The sequence below is a fragment of the Urocitellus parryii genome, chromosome 11 (genome assembly GCF_045843805.1).
Source record: "Urocitellus parryii isolate mUroPar1 chromosome 11, mUroPar1.hap1, whole genome shotgun sequence".
Taxonomy (NCBI): Eukaryota; Metazoa; Chordata; class Mammalia; order Rodentia; family Sciuridae; genus Urocitellus; species Urocitellus parryii.
This window is the reverse complement of record NC_135541.1, coordinates 107,018,825-107,037,646: the sequence shown is the minus strand read 5'-3', so window position 1 is coordinate 107,037,646 and position 18,822 is coordinate 107,018,825. Positions and strand designations below refer to the sequence as shown.

Here is an 18,822-nt window from a genome sequence, read left to right as displayed (position 1 = left end):
AATAAAATTAAAAAAAATTGTGACTGCTCACTCTGTCTCTTGCCCTTTTAATATTATGTGTTCCTCCTTCCTTATTGCTTCCCTCAAATTGAGTTTCTCCCCACTAACACCCCCTTCTATCCCCAATGCCCCAGACTTCAGTTTTGTCCTGATATCACTGGGTTACGTGGCTCTGTTAACCTTCTGTATGCACATTGAGAATCAAGGCATTTCCCCAGTGAGGATAATCACTAATTTTACTGTCTTTGGCCCAAGAATCTCATAGGCAAGGCCAGGTGTGGTAGCATATGCCTGTTATTCCAGCTACTTGGGAGACTGAAGAGGGAGGATCACAAGTTCAAGGTGAACCTGGGCAATTAAGCAAGACCCTATCTCAAATTAAAAGATAAAAAATGCCTGGGATGTAGCTCAGTGGTAGAGTGCCTTTGAGCTCAATCTCCAGTACTGAAATAGAGAAAAAGGGAAGGAGAGAGAGAGAAAGAAAGAAAGAAAACAGGGACACCAGATTCTATGAATCATGCTGTTCACCTTCAATTGAATATTCTTTTCTTGTTTCCTATTAACTCCAGCTTTTTGTTGAGCAGATCTTAAAGATTATATCCTCAAGTTGCCAAACTTTTTCTCTAATTCATGGTTATTTTTATTTTAATAGATTAAGGTCCTAAGGTATGAGCAAGTTCACTTGACTTGATCTTGGTCCTCATTATGCACGTATCTTCTCACCTTTCTTCTATTTCTACAAGAACTGCTATCCTTCTCAGATCTCCATGGAATCCTAGCATCTCTTTCTTACTTGAGACAACTTTCTTCTCCCTTTTGTCTGCATTTATTGTATACTTCGTTATATTTGTACCATATATATATATATATATATATATATATATATAATTTTTTCTCTTTTTTGTTGTTATTGTTCTGGGGATTGAACCCTCTCATGGTAGGCAAGTACTTTACCACTGAGCTAAACCTCCAGCCCCTGCCCCTCACTCTTTTCTTCTTAAAAGACCTTCTTGCTTTGGCTTCCATTGTTCTACACATATTTGGCATTTTTCCCATCTTTTGTCTACCTTTATGACTTAAATTACCATTTGATCTAGAATGCCTGAGAACTGACCAGTTCTAGATGAGCAGTTAATTTCATCAGAGCATGCTGATGTATAAGTTAATTTCATCAGAACATGCTGATGTATAAACGTCATTTTTAAAGCTGGGCATGGCGTCACACTCCTATAATCCCAGATACATGGGAGGCTGAGGCTGGAGTATTACAAGTTCAAGGCCAGCTTGGGCAGTTTAGTGATACCCTATCTCAGAATAAGAAAAAGGGCTAGGCACATAGCTCAGTGGTAGAGTGTCTCTGGATTTAGTCCCCAATACTGAGGGGAAAAGTAATTTAAAGAAATAAATTATGATTATATAATAATAAAGCAGGTATGGTATTATGGTATGAAATAAATGAATTTGAAAAGTTTACATAGAAACAGCAATGAGATTCCACTACATACCAGAATGGCTAATATTAAAAAGACTAACAATTCCAAGTGGTAGCAAGACTGAGGAGTAACTAGAATTGATATATTGCTGGTGAGAGTGTAAATTACTACAATTGTTCTGGAAAAACTCTTTGACAATGTCCACTAAAGTTAAAAATATACCTAGTCTGTACCCCAGCAGTTCTATTCCTAGGTAATACCCAACCTAAATGTTTATAACAGCTTTATTCACAATAGCCAAAGTGTTGAAACAATCAACAAATATATCAATGGGAGAATGGGATAAATATTGTCTTTTCTTTTCTTTCTTTCTTTCTTTCTTTTTTTTTTTTTTTTTTTGTACTGGGGATTAAACCAGGGGTGTTTAACCACTGAGCCACATCCCCAGTCCTTTTATATATTTTATTTAGAAACAGTGTCTTGCTGAGTTACTTAGGGCCTTGCTAAGTTGCTGAGGCTGGCTTTGAACTCAAAAATCCTCCAAGCTGGGAGGATGACAGGCGTGTGCCACCATGCCAGGCTAAATATTGGTATTTTCATTAAATGGAATACTATAGAGCAATAAAAAGTAAAGTTGTTATTACATAGTAAAATGAATCAATCATAAAGATTTTATACAAAATGAGCTGTACACATACATATATACTATATTATTTTTGTTTAAGTGAAATTCAAGAACAGGAAAAAATAATTCTTGGATAGAAGATAGAATGGTGGTTCCTTCCAGGGCTGTGTTTATTTTTATTTATTTATTTATTTTTAATTTTTTTAGTTGTAGATGGGCACAATACCTTTATTTTATGTATTTATTTTTATGTGGTGCCAAGCATTAAACCCAGTGCTAGGCAGACATTTTACCACTGAGCTACAACCCCAGCCCCTGGAGGTGTGTTTATTGATTGGGAAGGAGATGAAAGAACCTTTTGGGGTGCTATGTGATGGTTAAACGATATTTTATATGTACACTTGGTCTCTGAATTATACGTATTAGATTAGTGGGCTTTATATGCTTTATTAAGTTACATTAAAAATTTTATAGGCTTTAGGTTATCTTTGGTACATCTTAGATGTTTCTTAAATACTTATTACTAGTGTTCAATTTGCCAGGAATGCCTCTTCAGTAGGTGCCTTCTCATCTTATCAGTAGTCTCATTTAATCATAAACTACCTTGTAAACATATATGTGAGTATGCTGTGAGTGGGCTTGTATTTTATTTTTGTGCAAATGTTTTTCTAATGGGACACAGAATATATAGTGAGAAGTACATAGATTGCTTTAAAATTCAACCATTTGAGTCTGCACCTCTGTTTCTACTGTGCAAATGAGGATGATCATACCTGTTTGTGGCAGAGACTTTCTTTGTGGGGAAGGCTACTCTGATATCCATTCTTCTAAGTAACAGAGCCCAGTTTTTTTAGCTGAGCACATTACAGGATAAAAGATTATACTTCCTGGCCTTGCTTCCATTTAGTCTATATGACTAAGCTTTGGTCAGTTAGCCATAAACACAGTGTTATAGGGGACTTCCAGGAAGGCTGAATAAATATAGCTGTCTTTTTTCCTTTCTGCTTCCAGGAATGTGGGTATAATAACTGGTGTTCTGTAGCTAGTGTGGATAATGAAGAGTCTTGAACATAGAAGACATGTGTTGAGGATAACATAACAGAAATATAGGAACCTGTATTGGTTAATCCACCTGCTATTTTCACTTTCAATTACATGTACCCAAACCTACTCCTAAATGGTATACTACTCCAAAGAGTCCTATGAATGTTCATTGAGATACTATGATTGAAATGACCAGCATATAGTATTTAATAAAGCTTAACTGCTGTTATTGCTGTTTTTATTCTCAGTGTGCTATGGATGAAGTGGGTATTGAGAATGTATTTGATAAATCTTTTAAAAAGTAATCTTTTTTTGAAGCAAGCATGATGCAAATATAATCTGAGTTTGTTTTTTAAAATTAAAAAATATAGATAAACTAAAAGAAAACTCCACTTCTATCATCTAGAGATCAGATAGCATTATAATAGCATTTTGGTATATGTCTATATTAACTACAGATTTTATGCATTTATGTGTACAGATGTAAGAAGTCAAACAAACTCTGGCAAGCTTTATTAAAGAAAAGATTCACATGGTTTATTTTTCACCTGTCTGTTCTGACATGCTTATAATGATATTACAATCGCTTGGTTCAATGACGCCAGTGTGCACACTCTAGTACTTTTTGCACAGTGAGCTCAATTGAATATTATTGTCACTGCAGTGATGGCTGGACATCTGTTTTGGCCATCATGGCACAGTACTCTGTTTCAGATTTGCTCAAAGCTGGGCAGTTGTTGGTGAAGATGACCAGTTTCACTTTGCCTTGTCTGATCATCTGCAGAGTCCCCTTGTACTACCCCAGCAGGAGCCTAGAGTTAATCAAGTCCAGTGACTTTTTCATTATCTTTGCCGCCATCGTCTTTCTGCCTTGTATAAGGGACAGCCCTCAATCTAGAACATACAGAGGAAGTTTAGGATCCAGATTTTCAAATGGCAACCTGCAGGACTTACCTGGTTGCCTAAACTTCGGCCTGGTGGAGCCCACTCAACAAAGAGCCCATATAGATTTTTAAATCACCTTATACTACTCAGTCTTTGTAACGTTCTTCTTTTACTTAAGAGAACTTGAGCATGTTATAACTTTCTAATATTTCAGTGTATGGATTTACAATGGCATATTTAAATTCCTGTTTAGAAGTTTATTTTCAATTTTATAATATTCTGAATCTATTCTTGTACATATATCTTTGTGAATTTGATTATTTCCTTAGAATAAGTTATTAGAAGTGGTATTTCTGCATCATTATATATTAATATAAAAAATAATTTATTAGGGTTTATTTACTATAGAAAAACAAATACAATTTTTAAAGTCTTATTATTTCTCCATTCAGCTAGATCATTTTATAACACTGAAAAACAAGAAAAAATATATAACCTTGGTAAAAAATTTCAACCATTATAAAAAGTCATAAAATGGGAAATAGAAAACTTGGTCCCCTAACAATAGATCCTTTTCACTGGTATCATATTGTTGACAATTTCTTATGTAGCCACTCACCATAAATCAGTAAGTGGGCCTCTAAAATTCAATCTTATAAAAACATTGAGTCATATTGTTATAAGGATAATGAAAAATAGTATTTTAAAAATATGGTGTAAAAATAAGATATAAAAGATAAAAATATAACCCTAATTCCATTACTACCTACATTTGAAAAAAATTAATAAAAATAAGATAAAAAGTACCAATGTGAAGATAATAAAACACCATAACTGACCATAGCATAACTGAGAAGGTCCAGATGATCACAAGATGACCATTTCCTAAGTATTCCTTTCCTCTGCTTTGAGGAAAATGAGAACTAGCCCACACCAACTTCTTTGAGAAGAGGGACTGGAGAGAGGATAGGAGTCAGTGTGTAAAGTCCAAGATCATATTATGGCAATGAGTGTGTGTGCATGGAGGGGTAAGAATATAGATGCATGTATATGCTTTTTTAAAAGTCTATAGAAAAGGGAATCATATTAAAGAAAAAAGTTTTCCCTCCTTTTCTTTTTTTAATTGATTCTGGGATTGAACCCAAGTGTGCCTTACCCCTGAGCTATACCCCCAGCTCTTTTTAGTTTTTCTTTTGAGACAGGGTCTCATTAAGTTATCCAGGATGGCCTCAAATTTGGTATCCTTCTGCCTTCGCCTCCTAGATGCTAGAATTACGGGCATGCACCACTATGCCTGGCTTTCCCCCCACTTCTGTTTTACACACCTTTTCGTATCTGCACACAGATCTCAACCTTATCTTTTTTAATAATCATAGACTGGTACAGAGTATTGTCAGTACTCTGTGTTAGGGTACGCCTCCTAGAAGGAAGCTATTCTTACCCTGCTCTGCCTCTGATAACCTATACTGTGGCATCTAATGAGATCTTCCTCCCCGCTCACACCCTACTCTGGGCCGCTCCTGGGCGGGGGTGGGGGGAGTGGAGGGGAGCTCATCTCCTCTCTCTGGGCCTTGACAGCTCATAAGGGCAACCCTCCTCCACACAGGCTCTCCCTACCTTCTTCCTTAGCATCAGGCATGGTTTAGAAAGAGGAAGAGTTGTTTTTCATTTTTTATTTTATTTTGGTGGGTGGATACCAGGGATTGAACTCAGGGGTACTCAACCAGCCACACCAACCTGTTGAGAGCCACAGTTTAGTTGGAATGACGCCTGGCATTTTGCTAGAGGGAATGGTTGTAAGGTGACCCTGCTCTGGAAATATGGCTGCTCCTGCTGCCTCAGATGCCCGCTACTTTGGAGTTCCCGTTGAGTTCTCACGAATTGGCGGAATTGTCCCGAGGAGCCCGGTGAAGGGAGTGTATTTCTGGGAAGTGTGTGTAGAGTGCCAGTGAGAGTTTGGGAATAAAGAGTTGCTGTTTGAACCTACAAGGCTCTGTGGCGGCTGGGTTATTTTGTGCCCAGACAGGGGAACCAACCCATTTTTGTATTTTATTTAGAGACAGGGTCTCACTGAGTCACTAATTGCTGAGGCTGGCTTTGAACTGGAAATCCTCCTGCCTCAGCCTCCCGAGCAGCTGAGAATACAAAAGTCTCCCTGTATTTTAAATGGTACTTTGCGGACTGAAACATGTGTTTAATAACCATATGAATGCAGTTTTAGTAGTGTTCTTTTTATACTGTCAAGTGCAATGAAATACACAAAGAATGTATATTTGGGGATGTGATTTGAAAATTTCATCTTCTAGATTTTTTAGTTGTAGAATGAGAAAGTTACATTTTACACTCAATATGAACTTATGTTTTTATGAGAGCTGTTGTGCCCATAGTTTCAGCTCCTTGAAAATTGTATATACCTATAAATGAAAAAAGTAGGCTATAATTATAAATATACTATAATTATGATGATATAAAAATATGCTCATGAAAACGACATGGAGGAAATATACCAAAGTATACCAGTGATTATGCTAGAGGTGGTAGACAGGCATTTTTTCCTATTTTCTCTATTTCAAAATTTCTAAAAATAAAAGTAGTATTACTTTATGACTTTTGGAAGTTTTTAAAAGAGTAAAGCTTTTTTCTAGTGTCTGGGAAGACTTTCCCAACCTTGAACACTTTTTAGGAAGTAAGGGTTTTTCCTGCCTTTTATTTTCCAGTGGCTTTCTTAGAAAAACCTAGTTGAGTATGAATTTGTGATTTAGAAACTATATTAGGTGAAAATTGAAATAATTTGTATAAGTGAAAAGTTTTAGTTTGGGACAATTATTACTTACCTTAGAGGAAGTTTTTTAAAAATAATAATTAGATCAAATTTTTTTCCTATCATTGAATTAATATAATGAAATTTTAAGCTTGTTTTATTCATGTTAGTTTTATATGTAATATTCCATATTGTGATAGTTTGAAAAACTTACCCTTCTATTCAGAATTTTCATTTGACTGTTTCACCTAAGTTATTTTGAAGACCTAGCTATGAGCTAATTGAGTTGAGTGTGTGATACCAATCCCTGTGTCCCTCAAACTCCCATACGTCTGGGGATCCCCACTAAACACTCTGGTTGGTTTCCTTGAGGTCGTCCCTTGACTTCAGGTGGGCAGGACATATCTTGCCTTTTCCCCTTAGGAGGCAAGAAAACACCTCCCCCACCCCCATCTAGTTTCTTTAAATAAGTCCTCTCTATTGTCCCTTATAATCCTTACAATTAACTAATACAAATTCTTGTCTTTATAGCCTTGAGAAGGGTAATGAACTGATGTCAGCAAAGCCGGTTTTTGGCCACCCCACTTTGAACACTTGCACAGCTCTTAGATGTGGAGTATTTTATGCCTGTTGTTTTGATTTTTGGCCTTTGAGGACCCTACCAAAACTCAAGGGAAGACAGGAAAAGTTGCATTTGACATCCTGTTATATTGGCTGATATTATTGTTATGTCTACCCATGAACAAGTAATACATACTGGTTAAGTAAACAGCCTTGAAGTAAAGCTGTTTCTTACCCAGTTCAGCCTCAGCTTCCTTGTTCACAGTATAATAAAATTATCTACTATTTAAGGTCATAATAACTACCTGTCAAGGTTGTCAAGAGAATTACATGCAGTAATGAAAGTAGGTGCTTAGCATAATGCCTGGCACATTTAAGATGAAACAAATAATAATTATTATCATTTAATATCATTAATATACAAACATCTCTTCTGTTCCTCCTGGTTTTTTGGGTTTTTTTTGTACAAGGGATTGAACCCAGGGGTGCTTAACCACTGAACCATGTACCCAGTCCTTGTTTTTTTTTTTTTTTTTGTTTTTTTTTTTTGAGACAAGTTCTCACTAAGTTGCTTAGGGCCTTGCTAAATTGCTGAGACTGGCCTTGAATTTGCAATGCTTCCTCAGCCTTCTGAGCTGCTGAAATTGCAGGTGTGTGTCACTGTGCCTGGCTAATCTATCTGGTATTGGAACATCTTATGTTGTACCTGTGATCTTCCAAGGGTGCACAGGATGGTATATTAGGGTGTGAAAAAAAATTAGAATTGCTGTTTAAATTAATTTGCATCTGAAAATGAATTAAGCATTACTGAATTTTTAATATTCAGATTTACCTTGGTGCTTTCACCCTGAGTCATACTCATAAGAAGTAAATCTCAAGGGAAGAGCGGGCATTTCCCAGTAAAAAGGAGTTGACAGTGACATCATCCTCACCTGTTTATTCACTTTTAGCTTATTGCAACATAAAGCCATCTGTATGTGTCCAGTTGGGTAGGGGGATTCATACCTACTGACACCGACCCCCGCCCCTTGCCAATACTGGGTACTGGGTATTTAACCCAGCAATGCTTTAACATTGAACTACATTCCCAGCCCTTTTTAATTTTGAGATAGGTTTTCAAAAAACCGGTAAAATAACCAGGTACCCAATTATAGTTGATAAACATTACAGAAGATATAATTTACTAGTCAATTACTAGTCATGTAGCAACTTACTTAGCTTAAGGTGAATAGAATTGACAAATGAGTATTTTGATTCAGTCCGTGAAGTTCTTTTATTTTCTTTTGGTGCTGGAGACTGAACCCAGGGCCTTGTGCATGCCCGGCAAGCGCTCTACCATTGAGCTGCACCTGGCCCCTCAGTGAAGTTCTTTCACTGGCTCTATGTATTCTGGTTCTATGTAGTTTACTTACTGTGGTTCCTTGTGTTAGTTTTTAGGGATGCCATAAACAAAGTACTATAGGCTGGGTGGCTTCAACAATAGAAATTGATATTCTGACAACAAGTCCAAGTTTAAGGTGTTGTTGGGGAATTCTTTGTATACTTAAGGCCTGGGTTCAATCCCCAGCACTAGGGGGGGGGGAAGAGAAAAATCTCTGACTTTCCTGATTATAGTGTGTATATGACTTTTGAGAGTCATCTAATCTTGTTTAGCCTCAGTTCCTCTTCTAGAAAATGGAGATGCCTTCTGTAAGTATTGTTGGGAGGCTCAAATGAGGTCATGCATGTAATGCCTGGCAAATAGTAAATATACAAAAACATTTTTATTATTGTGATGCTAAATATTTAAATAAGTATGTTAGCATTATTAATTTTATACCTAAAATATTTCACATGTTTTTCAATTCTATAAATGAGGCAACTTTAGAGATACTTAAAGTAATAGATATCACAGTTTTCATAAAACTCTTTTTAAACATTCCTGTAATTCAGGATGTTGTTAATTTGATCAACAAGTATTTACTGAGGGATTACTACACTGTTCATACTCTTCTGGGTGCTGGGAATATAATAGGTAAAATAGACATGGAGAGAGGGCAAAAAAGTAAACAAATATAGTCATAGAATTTCAGATAATAAAAAGTCTTGTGGAGGGCTGGGGTTGTGGCTCAGTGGTAGAGTGTTTGCCTCACATGCATGAGGCCCTGAGTTCGATCCCCCGAACCACAAAAAAAAAAAAAAAAAAAAAAATAGACAATAAAAATAAAGATTGTGTCCATCTACAACTTAAAAAAATAAAAAGAGTCTTATGGAGACAGACTTAAAAAATCATGTGGGGAAAGGATTCTTTGTTTACTTGTTTGTGTATTTATTTATTTATATTTTAGGTACCCAGGATTGAACTCAGGGGCACCCGACCACTGAGCCACATCCCCAGCCCTATTTTATATTTTATTTAGAGACAGGGCCTCACCGAGGTGCTTAGGGCCTCTCCTATGCTGAAGCTGGCTTTGAATTCGCGATTCTCCTGTTTTAGCCTCCGAGCTGCTGGGATTACAGGCGTGAGCCACCGAGCCCGCTTTATTTATTTTTCATCCTGGGGATTGAACCCAACGGTACTTTACCATTGAGCTAAGTCCTCAGCCCTTTTTATTATTTGTTTTGAGATAGGGTCTAAGTTGCTTAGGACCTCCCTAAATTGCTGAGGCTGGTATATGAACTCGCAATTCTCCTGCCTCAGCCTTCCAAGCCACTGGGATTACAGGTGTGCGCCACCACGGCTGGCAAGGAAATTTAGGTTAGACAGGATAGATAGGAAAGGTGAAAATTGAGTAAAATTGAAGTCAGAAAAGGAGACATGATGGTAGCTTAGATTAGTATATTACCAGTGAAGATAAAAAAATATTCAGCTTGAGAGTTTTATTTGTTTTGGAACTGGGAATGGAATACAGGGTGACTAAACCACTGAGCCACATACCCAGCCCTTTTTAAAAACTTTTATGTTGAGATACGGTCTCGCTGTTGCTTAAAGCCTCGCTAAATTGCTGAGGGTGGCTTTGAACTCACTATACTCCTGCCTCAGCTCCCGAGCCGCAAGGATTACAGGCATGCTCCATGCCCAGCCAAGAGTTATATTTTAAAGGTAGAGCCCCCAGGTATTAATTACCATTGGTTAGTTTTGGGGATAAGTCCTGGGGGGGTCACATGGCTGTGGCTATTAAAACCTCCAGTAGTACTTGTTCAAGTAAGTGGGCAGCAAAGGAGGTTTGTGGTCACTTGGAAAGTTTTGTGAGTAATGTGAACAGCCAACTATGTAACATAGTAACAAAGTTAGCATTATTGTAAGTCCTTGGCATGTGCCTCCAACTTCTAAATATAATTTGCATGATATCAACTATCTTTTTTTATTCCTTCTTTTAAAAAATTCAAAAAAATCCCATGACATGTCACAACAGGATTGATAGATATGTGAAAGATTTATTTTTGAAGAATCTTTCATGTTTCTTGCTTTGCAATTAGACACAATAACTGCTGGAGAAATTTTATTGTATATTACGAGTATTAGGATTTTTAAATTTTTCTTTGCTATTTTGGGAACCATTTTTACTTACTTAATAAGGCTGTTTCCTCTGATAGGAGTGAGATAAAAGGCTGATATCCTGTATGTGCTTGCTTTGAAGATTTGTTATACAAGAAACAGTCAACAAGATGACTAAGGTCAAAAAGTAGAAACCAGTTTGACACTTGTTTTTTTCTCCATTGGTTTGGTCCTTTCTCATTTGCCTTAAAGTATTTTTAGTTAAAGTCAATTAAGTATTTCCTGGAAAGATTTTTCCTATAGCTTTTATTAAAAATTTGCCCTTAGGCTTTACAACTTAAGTAATATATTAATATTTTAATTTAAATATACTTAATAGAAAATTCAGAGAAGCAAATAATGTAATCATTTGAAATTCCCACATTCTTTTTTTTTTTTTTTTTTTGTATTGGCGGTTGAACCCAGGGATGCCACTGAGCCACATCCCCAGCCTTTTTTATATTTTTTGATTTAGAGACAGGGTCTCATTAAGTTGCTTAGGGCTTTGCTGAGTTGATGAGGCTGGCCACAAACTTGTGATCCTCCTGCCTCAGCCTCCGAACCACTGGGATTACAGATATGTGCCACCACATCCGGCTTCACACCCATACTTGAACACATTTTATTATGTTTACTTTTTCTCTGAGACATAATTTACTTCTGCTATAACTAGTACAGGAGTGACATTCTGAGGTTTAGGTTTACTTCAGTCTTCTCAGACAAATTATGCTAACCCCCTTTCAGTCTCATCCTTGAAGTTTTCTCTTTTTCTAAGTATCCCCAGTAAGAATGACTACAGAATCATTAAGATTCTTTTATTTCTCTTTCCACTTTTTTTTTTTTTTTTTTGTAGCGGGAATTGAACCCAGGGGCACTTAACCACTGAGCCACATCACTAGCCGTGTGTGTGTGTGTGTGTGTGTGTGTGTGTGTGTGTGTATTTTATTTAGAGACAGGATCTCACTAAGTTACTTAGGGCCTCGCTAAGTTGCAGTGGCTGGCTTTGAACTCATGATCTTCCTGCTTAGCCTCCTGAGTTTCTGACTTCTTTCCTCATTTTTTATTGGTGCATATTATAGTTGTACATAATGAGAGATTTGCTGTCACATATTTGTACATGCACACAATATAACAATATAATTTGGCCAGTATTACTCCCAGCACTTCCCCTCTCCCTTCACTCCTTCTATCCCCCAGGCTCTTTCCTCTACTGATCTCCCTTTGATTTTCATGGTACACACACACACACACACACACACACACACACACACACACACCTTTCTTTTCAGAGTCTTAAGGCTTGAGATCATGGCAAAGGTGTACAGAAGTATTTGTTTTAAGAGTATTTGAAGGGTATTGCAATATACTAACAGATATAATAGAATTATGCAGATTCAAGGGAAAGGGCTAAGGATGGTTTCACAGAAACACTTTCGACTGGTCTTATGGTACATTCAGAGAGAAATTAATAGTTGCTTGTCATTTATTCAGTAGTTTTTATATTCTAGAAACTACCTTAAATACTGTATTTATATCTCATATTTAAATCTGAAAACCACTTTTTAAAATAAATATCTATGTCTGATATGACAGATATTGGGATGCTAAGACTTAGTCTCTTAAAATCCCATTTCCTCAACTGTTTTTAGTAGAATCTAGCTCATGGAGCTGTTATAAGAATAAGATGAGTTAATATTGATAAAGTGGGAATTATGTCTGCCTGATAGTAAGTGCTGCATAGTATTATCTATAGTATAATCATTATTATTATTCTACAGATAAGGAATCAGGCTTAGAATAATTAAGTAATTTGACTAAGTTTCATATCCAAGCATCAAATTTGCTGGTATTTGAATTCTGTGTGATTCCAGTGTTCTATCTCTGGACTGCTAGAAATTGCAAATTATTTGGTAATATTGGAATATATGTAGAAGGTCAGCAAGGCAAATGGCAGGAGTCAAAGCTGGAATCAGAAGATGAAAGACTTTAAAAATATTTTTTTTTAGCTGTAAATGGACACAATACTTTTATTTTATTTATTCTTATGTGGTGCTGAGGATTGAACCCAGTACCTCACATGTACAAGGCAAGTGCTTCACCACTGAGCTCCAGCCCCAGCCCCGACTTTTTTTTTAATTGTAGATGAACACAATACCTTTATTTTATTGATTTTTTTTTTTATGTGGTGATGAAGATTGAACCCAGTGCCTCACACATGCTAGGCAAGCACTCTACCACTGAGCTACAACCCCAGCCCCAGAAGATGAAAGACTCTTATGTCATCTTAAGGAATTTGGACTTTATCTTATCTCTTGTATACCATGAAATATTTGCATATTTGATTTTATCTTTTAAACCAGAAACCCTTTTAAAAAGTAGTAACTCTGACAATATTTTGTGTATGCACTATAAAAATACAGGTGAATTTTGTTGTTGTTGTTGTTTTTATTTTTTGTGATGTTAGAGGTCAAACCCAGGATCTTACACCTGCTAGTCAAGTGCTATACTGCTGAGCTATACCTTCCTTCCCCAATGACATTTTTATTTATTTTATTTATTTATTTATTTTTAAAGAGAGAGTGAGAGAGGAGAGAGAGAGAGAGAATTTTTTCAATATTTATTTTTTAGTTGGCGGACACAACATCTTTGTTGGTATGTGGTGCCAGGCGAGCGCGCTACCGCTTGAGCCACATCCCCAGCCCCCCAATGACATTTTTAAAAGATTTAAAAGTCTGTGTAGTTTTCTTTTCTCAGTTTTTTTCATTAATATTTGCACATTTGCTTGTTTTACCAGTAAGTTAATATTGATTTGCATCCTAAATAGTAGTAAGTGTCAAATGATTAAAATAAATTTGTGTAGAAAAAACTTAATACATTTATCTCTTCATGTCCATGGGATTTGTTCCAGGGCCCCTTGTGGATACCAAAATATGTAGATGCTCAGCTCCCTTATATGAAGTAGAATCATATTTGCATATAGCCTATAGACATCCTTGTATATGCTTTAAATCATCTGTAGATTACTTATAGTTTCTAATACAGTGGAACTGCTGTGCACATAGTTGTCATACTCTGTTGTTTAGGAAATGATGACAAGAAAACAGTCCATGCATGTTCAGGACAGATGATTTTCAATCTTCATTTAGTTAAATCCACAAATGCAAAATTTCCAGATGCAGAGAGCTAACTATATTGAGGAAATTATGTCCACTGGATTGATTTTTTTCTGCAAACTGATAATAGTATAATGTTTTGACAACAAAAACTTGGTCAAGTTCTTGAAAGTCTGTGGTCCCTTGGCAATATATTTTGTTAACCACCTCTGCAGATTATGGAGCACTAACATCATCGTAATGGGGATAGAAGTGAAAAGACATCCAAGAAGTTAAATTAATCAGAATATGTACTGATATCTATATATGGGTAATATTTAAATAAACTTGATAATAATGTCATAACCATTAATAACCACTTACTTTGTACAAAACACTCTACATATTGTTTCATTTATCCTCCTAATAATTCCACTGGTGAGTCATATTACATTGTTATAAATGAGAATTTTAAGGCTTTGGAGAAGTTGAGTACAAAGCCATATGGCTAAGTGAGATCCAGAAGATTTAAATTCAGGTGTCTAGCTCCAAAGCCTGTACTATATATCATGATACCTCCCTTATAAACTCAATACCATTGTCTCTGCCTAAGTTTTATAGTGTACCTGTTTCTGTGGTTGGTCTCACTAACTGCTGAGTTGAGTGATTCTGTTCCTCTAGGAACAGATTTCTTACATTCAGAGAATCTTCTTGTCTCTTTCCCACTCTCTTAAAAAAAAAAAAACTTAAAAAAGATTTTTAGTAAGGAGTCCAAACATAAAAGGAGCATATTTTCTCCTCAGAATCTTTGTATTGTCAACCTAGTAATAGCAATCAGTAAGTAACAAATTAGAGTAATAAACACCAAAACTTTAATAAAAACCCAAAGGCTATTTGTTATTACAATATCTGGATGCATTATACTCTTAACAGCATTGCTTATTGTGATAATTTATGGGGTTTTTGTTTGTTTTTAGTTTTTGTAGTGCTGCAGACTGAATCAGGGCCTCATGGGCTCTGGGCAAGCACTGTCCTATTGAGCTACATCCCCAAACCCAATTTATGTTTTTGTATACTTTCCAAGAACTTAATTTGTTCTATGTTGATATGTAAAATTTACCTTTAGGTTTCCAAACAACTTGAGTGCAGGTGTTGGATCTAGCAACAGACTATTATTTTCTTTAAGGATTGGTGTCTTACTATCTATTCTCTAACCTTCTTGCTTAGCACTGAAGTAAACTTTAATGTTTCTAGAACAGAGACTTCCCAGATTTTTTTGAACACACCTCAAAATAAACACATTTTCAATGGCAATTGTGTTTACTTACATAACTACTACTTCTACAGCTTATATTTCATCACCTTAGAAAGTTTCCTCATACTCTTTTGTAGTTAATTCTTACCTGCTGGCCCTGTGCAACTGGTCAAACTTTCTTTCATTAAATATGATTTTATGTCATCTAGAGTTTCATATAAGCTGGATCATGAAATATGCACTCTTTTGTTTCTCCGTGTTTTTAAAACATATCCATGTTATCATGCATATATCATTAATTTATTTTTATTGCTGAGTAATATTCCATTGTATAAATATACCATGGTTTGTTTATGCATACATCTGTTGATGACCTTTGGGTTATTTCTAGTTTACAAATATGAATAAAGCTATGAATATTCATGTAAAGGTATTTATAAGAACATGTTTTCCTTTCATATATAATATTAATGAAATTGCTGTGTTATATGGCAGTCATGTTTACTTTTAAAAGAAACTACTGGGTGGATGTGGCATTGCAAGTCTGTATTCCCAGCTACTTTGGAGGCTGAGGCAGGAGGATCACAAGTTCAGGTCTACCTGGACAACTTAGTGAAACCCTGTATCAAAGAAAAAAATAATAAAAGGTCAGGGAAAGTAGCTTAATGGGAGAAGCACTTGTCTACCATGTGTGAGGACCTGGGCTTCATCCCTAGTCCTACAAAACAAAACAAAAAAAAAACACCCTGACAAACTATTTTCTAAAGTAGTTGGTCTCTGATTTAAGACAGCTGATTCATAATGGGGAGGGAGCATGGGAGGATTAGATGAACTCTAGATCAGGCAAAGGGGGAAAGGGGAGGGCAGGAGGGGAAGGGAGAGAGCACAGTGGTAGGAAAGATGGTAGAATGAGATGGACATCATTACCTTAGTACATGTATGAAGACATGAATGGTGTGACTCTACTTTGTATACAACCAGAGACATGAAAAATTGTGCTCTAGATGAGTATTATGAATTATAATGCATTCTGCTGCGTATATAACAAATTAAAATGAAAAAATGAAAAAAAAATAAAGTAGTTGGGTACCATATTGCATCCAGTGATGTTTGAATTCCAGGTGCTTCAGTACTTTGTATTACCATTCTTTTAAGTTTTAGCCATTCTAGTGGGTGTGTAGTGATATCTCATGTTTTAATGTTCATTTCTTTGATGACTAATAATGGTGTGCATGTTTTTTTAAAAAAGATGATTTTTTAATGATGTAGAAGTTGTCATGGAATTCTATATCAAAGTGGACTTTGAAGATATTTACATTTTATCCTGATGTCAAATCACTTTGTGCTACACAAAGAAATGTTAATGGGATATGTAAAACTAGTCTTCTCTGCATTCTTTTTCTTATTGATAAAGTTTTAAAGTAGCATACGACAGACTAACAAGTGTCTTTTAGACTTTGGTAGGAACAGGTTTTAATTTGACAATTTGATTTGTTTTATAACTTCTCATATTTTGGCAAATTAGGCTTTGACTGTAGGCGTATTGTATTCAGAGAGCTCTCTAACCACCACTACCATGTACTTTTAAATAATTTCTTTCTTTCTTTCTGCCTTTTTTTTTTTTTTGTGGTGTTGGAGATTAAACCCAGGGCCTTATGCATGGGAGGCAAGCATTCATTCTACCAAATGAGCTGTATCCCCAGCCCTTAAAATAGTTTTATTATCCCCAAAAGAAATTTGAAAGCCTGGGCCCCATGGTAGTGACTGTCCAATTTGACATTCCTGTTAGCAGTGAATCATGGTTCTCATTTCTCCACCTGCTCATTAACTCTTATCATTATCTTTCTGTCTTAGCCATCCTGGTGAGTATGGTGTTCATCTTTTCATGTATTTTATCGTGCTTATTGGCTACTCATAATTCTTTTGTAAAGTATCCCGCTTAGTTGTGGTGTTTGGCTTATGCAGTCATAATAATTAATACAATCTGGATTTAATATTAATATATCTGGATATATTAATATATTCCTAGATAAGTCATTGTCAAATATATATCTACATATATAGTTATATAGTAGCTATATATATGTATACATTATATATATATATACAAAATATTTTCTCCCAGTCTTTGACTTTCCATTTCATTTTTAAACCAATATCTCTAGATGCAAAATGGGTTTTAATTTTGATGAAGTACAGTTTATCAATTATTTTTTCTTTATGATCAGATATGTTTTATTTTATAGCTGGGTGTGGTGGCACAGTGTTGCAGGAGGCTGAGGTAGGAGGATTGCAAGTTCAAGGCCAGCCTCATCAAATTAGCAAGGCCCTAAGCAACTTAGTGAGACACTGTCTCAAAATAAAATATAAAAAGGGCTGGGGGTGTGGCTCCCTGGTTAAGCGCCCCTGGGTTCAATCAATGGTACCAGTTTGTGTGTGTGTGTCCTCAATACCAGAAGTCTTTTTCTTCCTCAAAGTAATAAAGATTTTTTTTCCTATTTTTTCTCCCAGAAAATCTGTAGTTTTAGTTCTTAATATTTAGGATTATGATCTACATTAAGTTAATTTTTATAAATGGTGTGTGTAATGGTGGACTTCATTTTTTTCATATGGATATCCATTTGTTCCAGTGCCATATTGAAAAGATTATTCTTTCCCCAGCTTTGTGGGAATTAATTGACTGTATAACTGTGGGTCTGTTTCTGAACTCTGTGCTCTTCTGCTGATCCATTTGTCTATTCTATCGCAAAAATATGGTTGTTGTGATTACTGTAGCTCTATGTGTTGTAGTGAGGTAGTATATGCCCTCTAACTTTATTCTTCTTTTTGAAGAATCCTTTGTATTTTCATTTAAATTTGAAAATCAACTTATTGATTTTTACAATAAAGCCTGCTGTGATTTTCACTGGGATTATGTTGCCTCTATAGATCAATTTTGAGAGAATTTGATATCTTTTTTTTTTAGTATTTATTTTTTCAGTTTTGGGTGGACACAACATCTTTACTTTATTTTTATGTGGTGCTGAGGATCGAACCCAGTGCCCCACGCATGCCAGGTGAGCGAGTTACCGCTTGAGCCACATTCCCATACCAGAATTTGATATCTTAACAGAATGAAATCTTCTAGTTCGTTTATGTACAATATCTCTCTGTTTAGTTATTCTTTGATTTTTTTCTCAGCATTCAGTGTACATATCTTTACTCCTAAATATTTCATGGTTTTTATGCTACATGTTATTTCAAATTTTGTATTCTAATTATTCTTAGTGTGTAGAAGTACATTTAAATCTTGTATGTTAACTATGTAACCTGAGAACTTGCTAAATTCTCTTATGGAGTCTAGTAGTTTGTAATTGCTGGTGTTTCTACATGTTTGCAAAAAAGGAAAGTTTTACTTCTTTTCTGATCCTTAATTTCCCTTACCATATTGCATTGCATTTTCTTATATAATGTTAAATAAAAATAGTGAGGGAATGGGCTGAGGACATAGCTCAGTGGTAAAGTGCTTGCCTCATATGTGTGAGGCACTGGGTTCAGTCCTCAGCACCACATAAAAATAAATAAAGATACCGTGTATTCATCTACAATGAAATAAATATTTAAAAAAATAGTGAGAGAAGATGTCATTGTCTTCTTTCCCGTTTTTAAA

The 18,822-nt window shown here is 35.6% G+C and overlaps 1 protein-coding gene and 1 pseudogene across 2 annotated transcripts in view; one reads left to right on the top strand and one right to left on the bottom strand.

Moving 5' to 3' along the window:
• Positions 1-18,822, top strand: part of Dennd2c (DENN domain containing 2C) — a 76,886-nt gene that overhangs the window by 10,643 nt on the left and 47,421 nt on the right. The gene's annotated exons all lie outside the window — the stretch shown is intronic.
• Positions 3,640-3,961, bottom strand: LOC144249413 (large ribosomal subunit protein eL30 pseudogene; annotated as a pseudogene).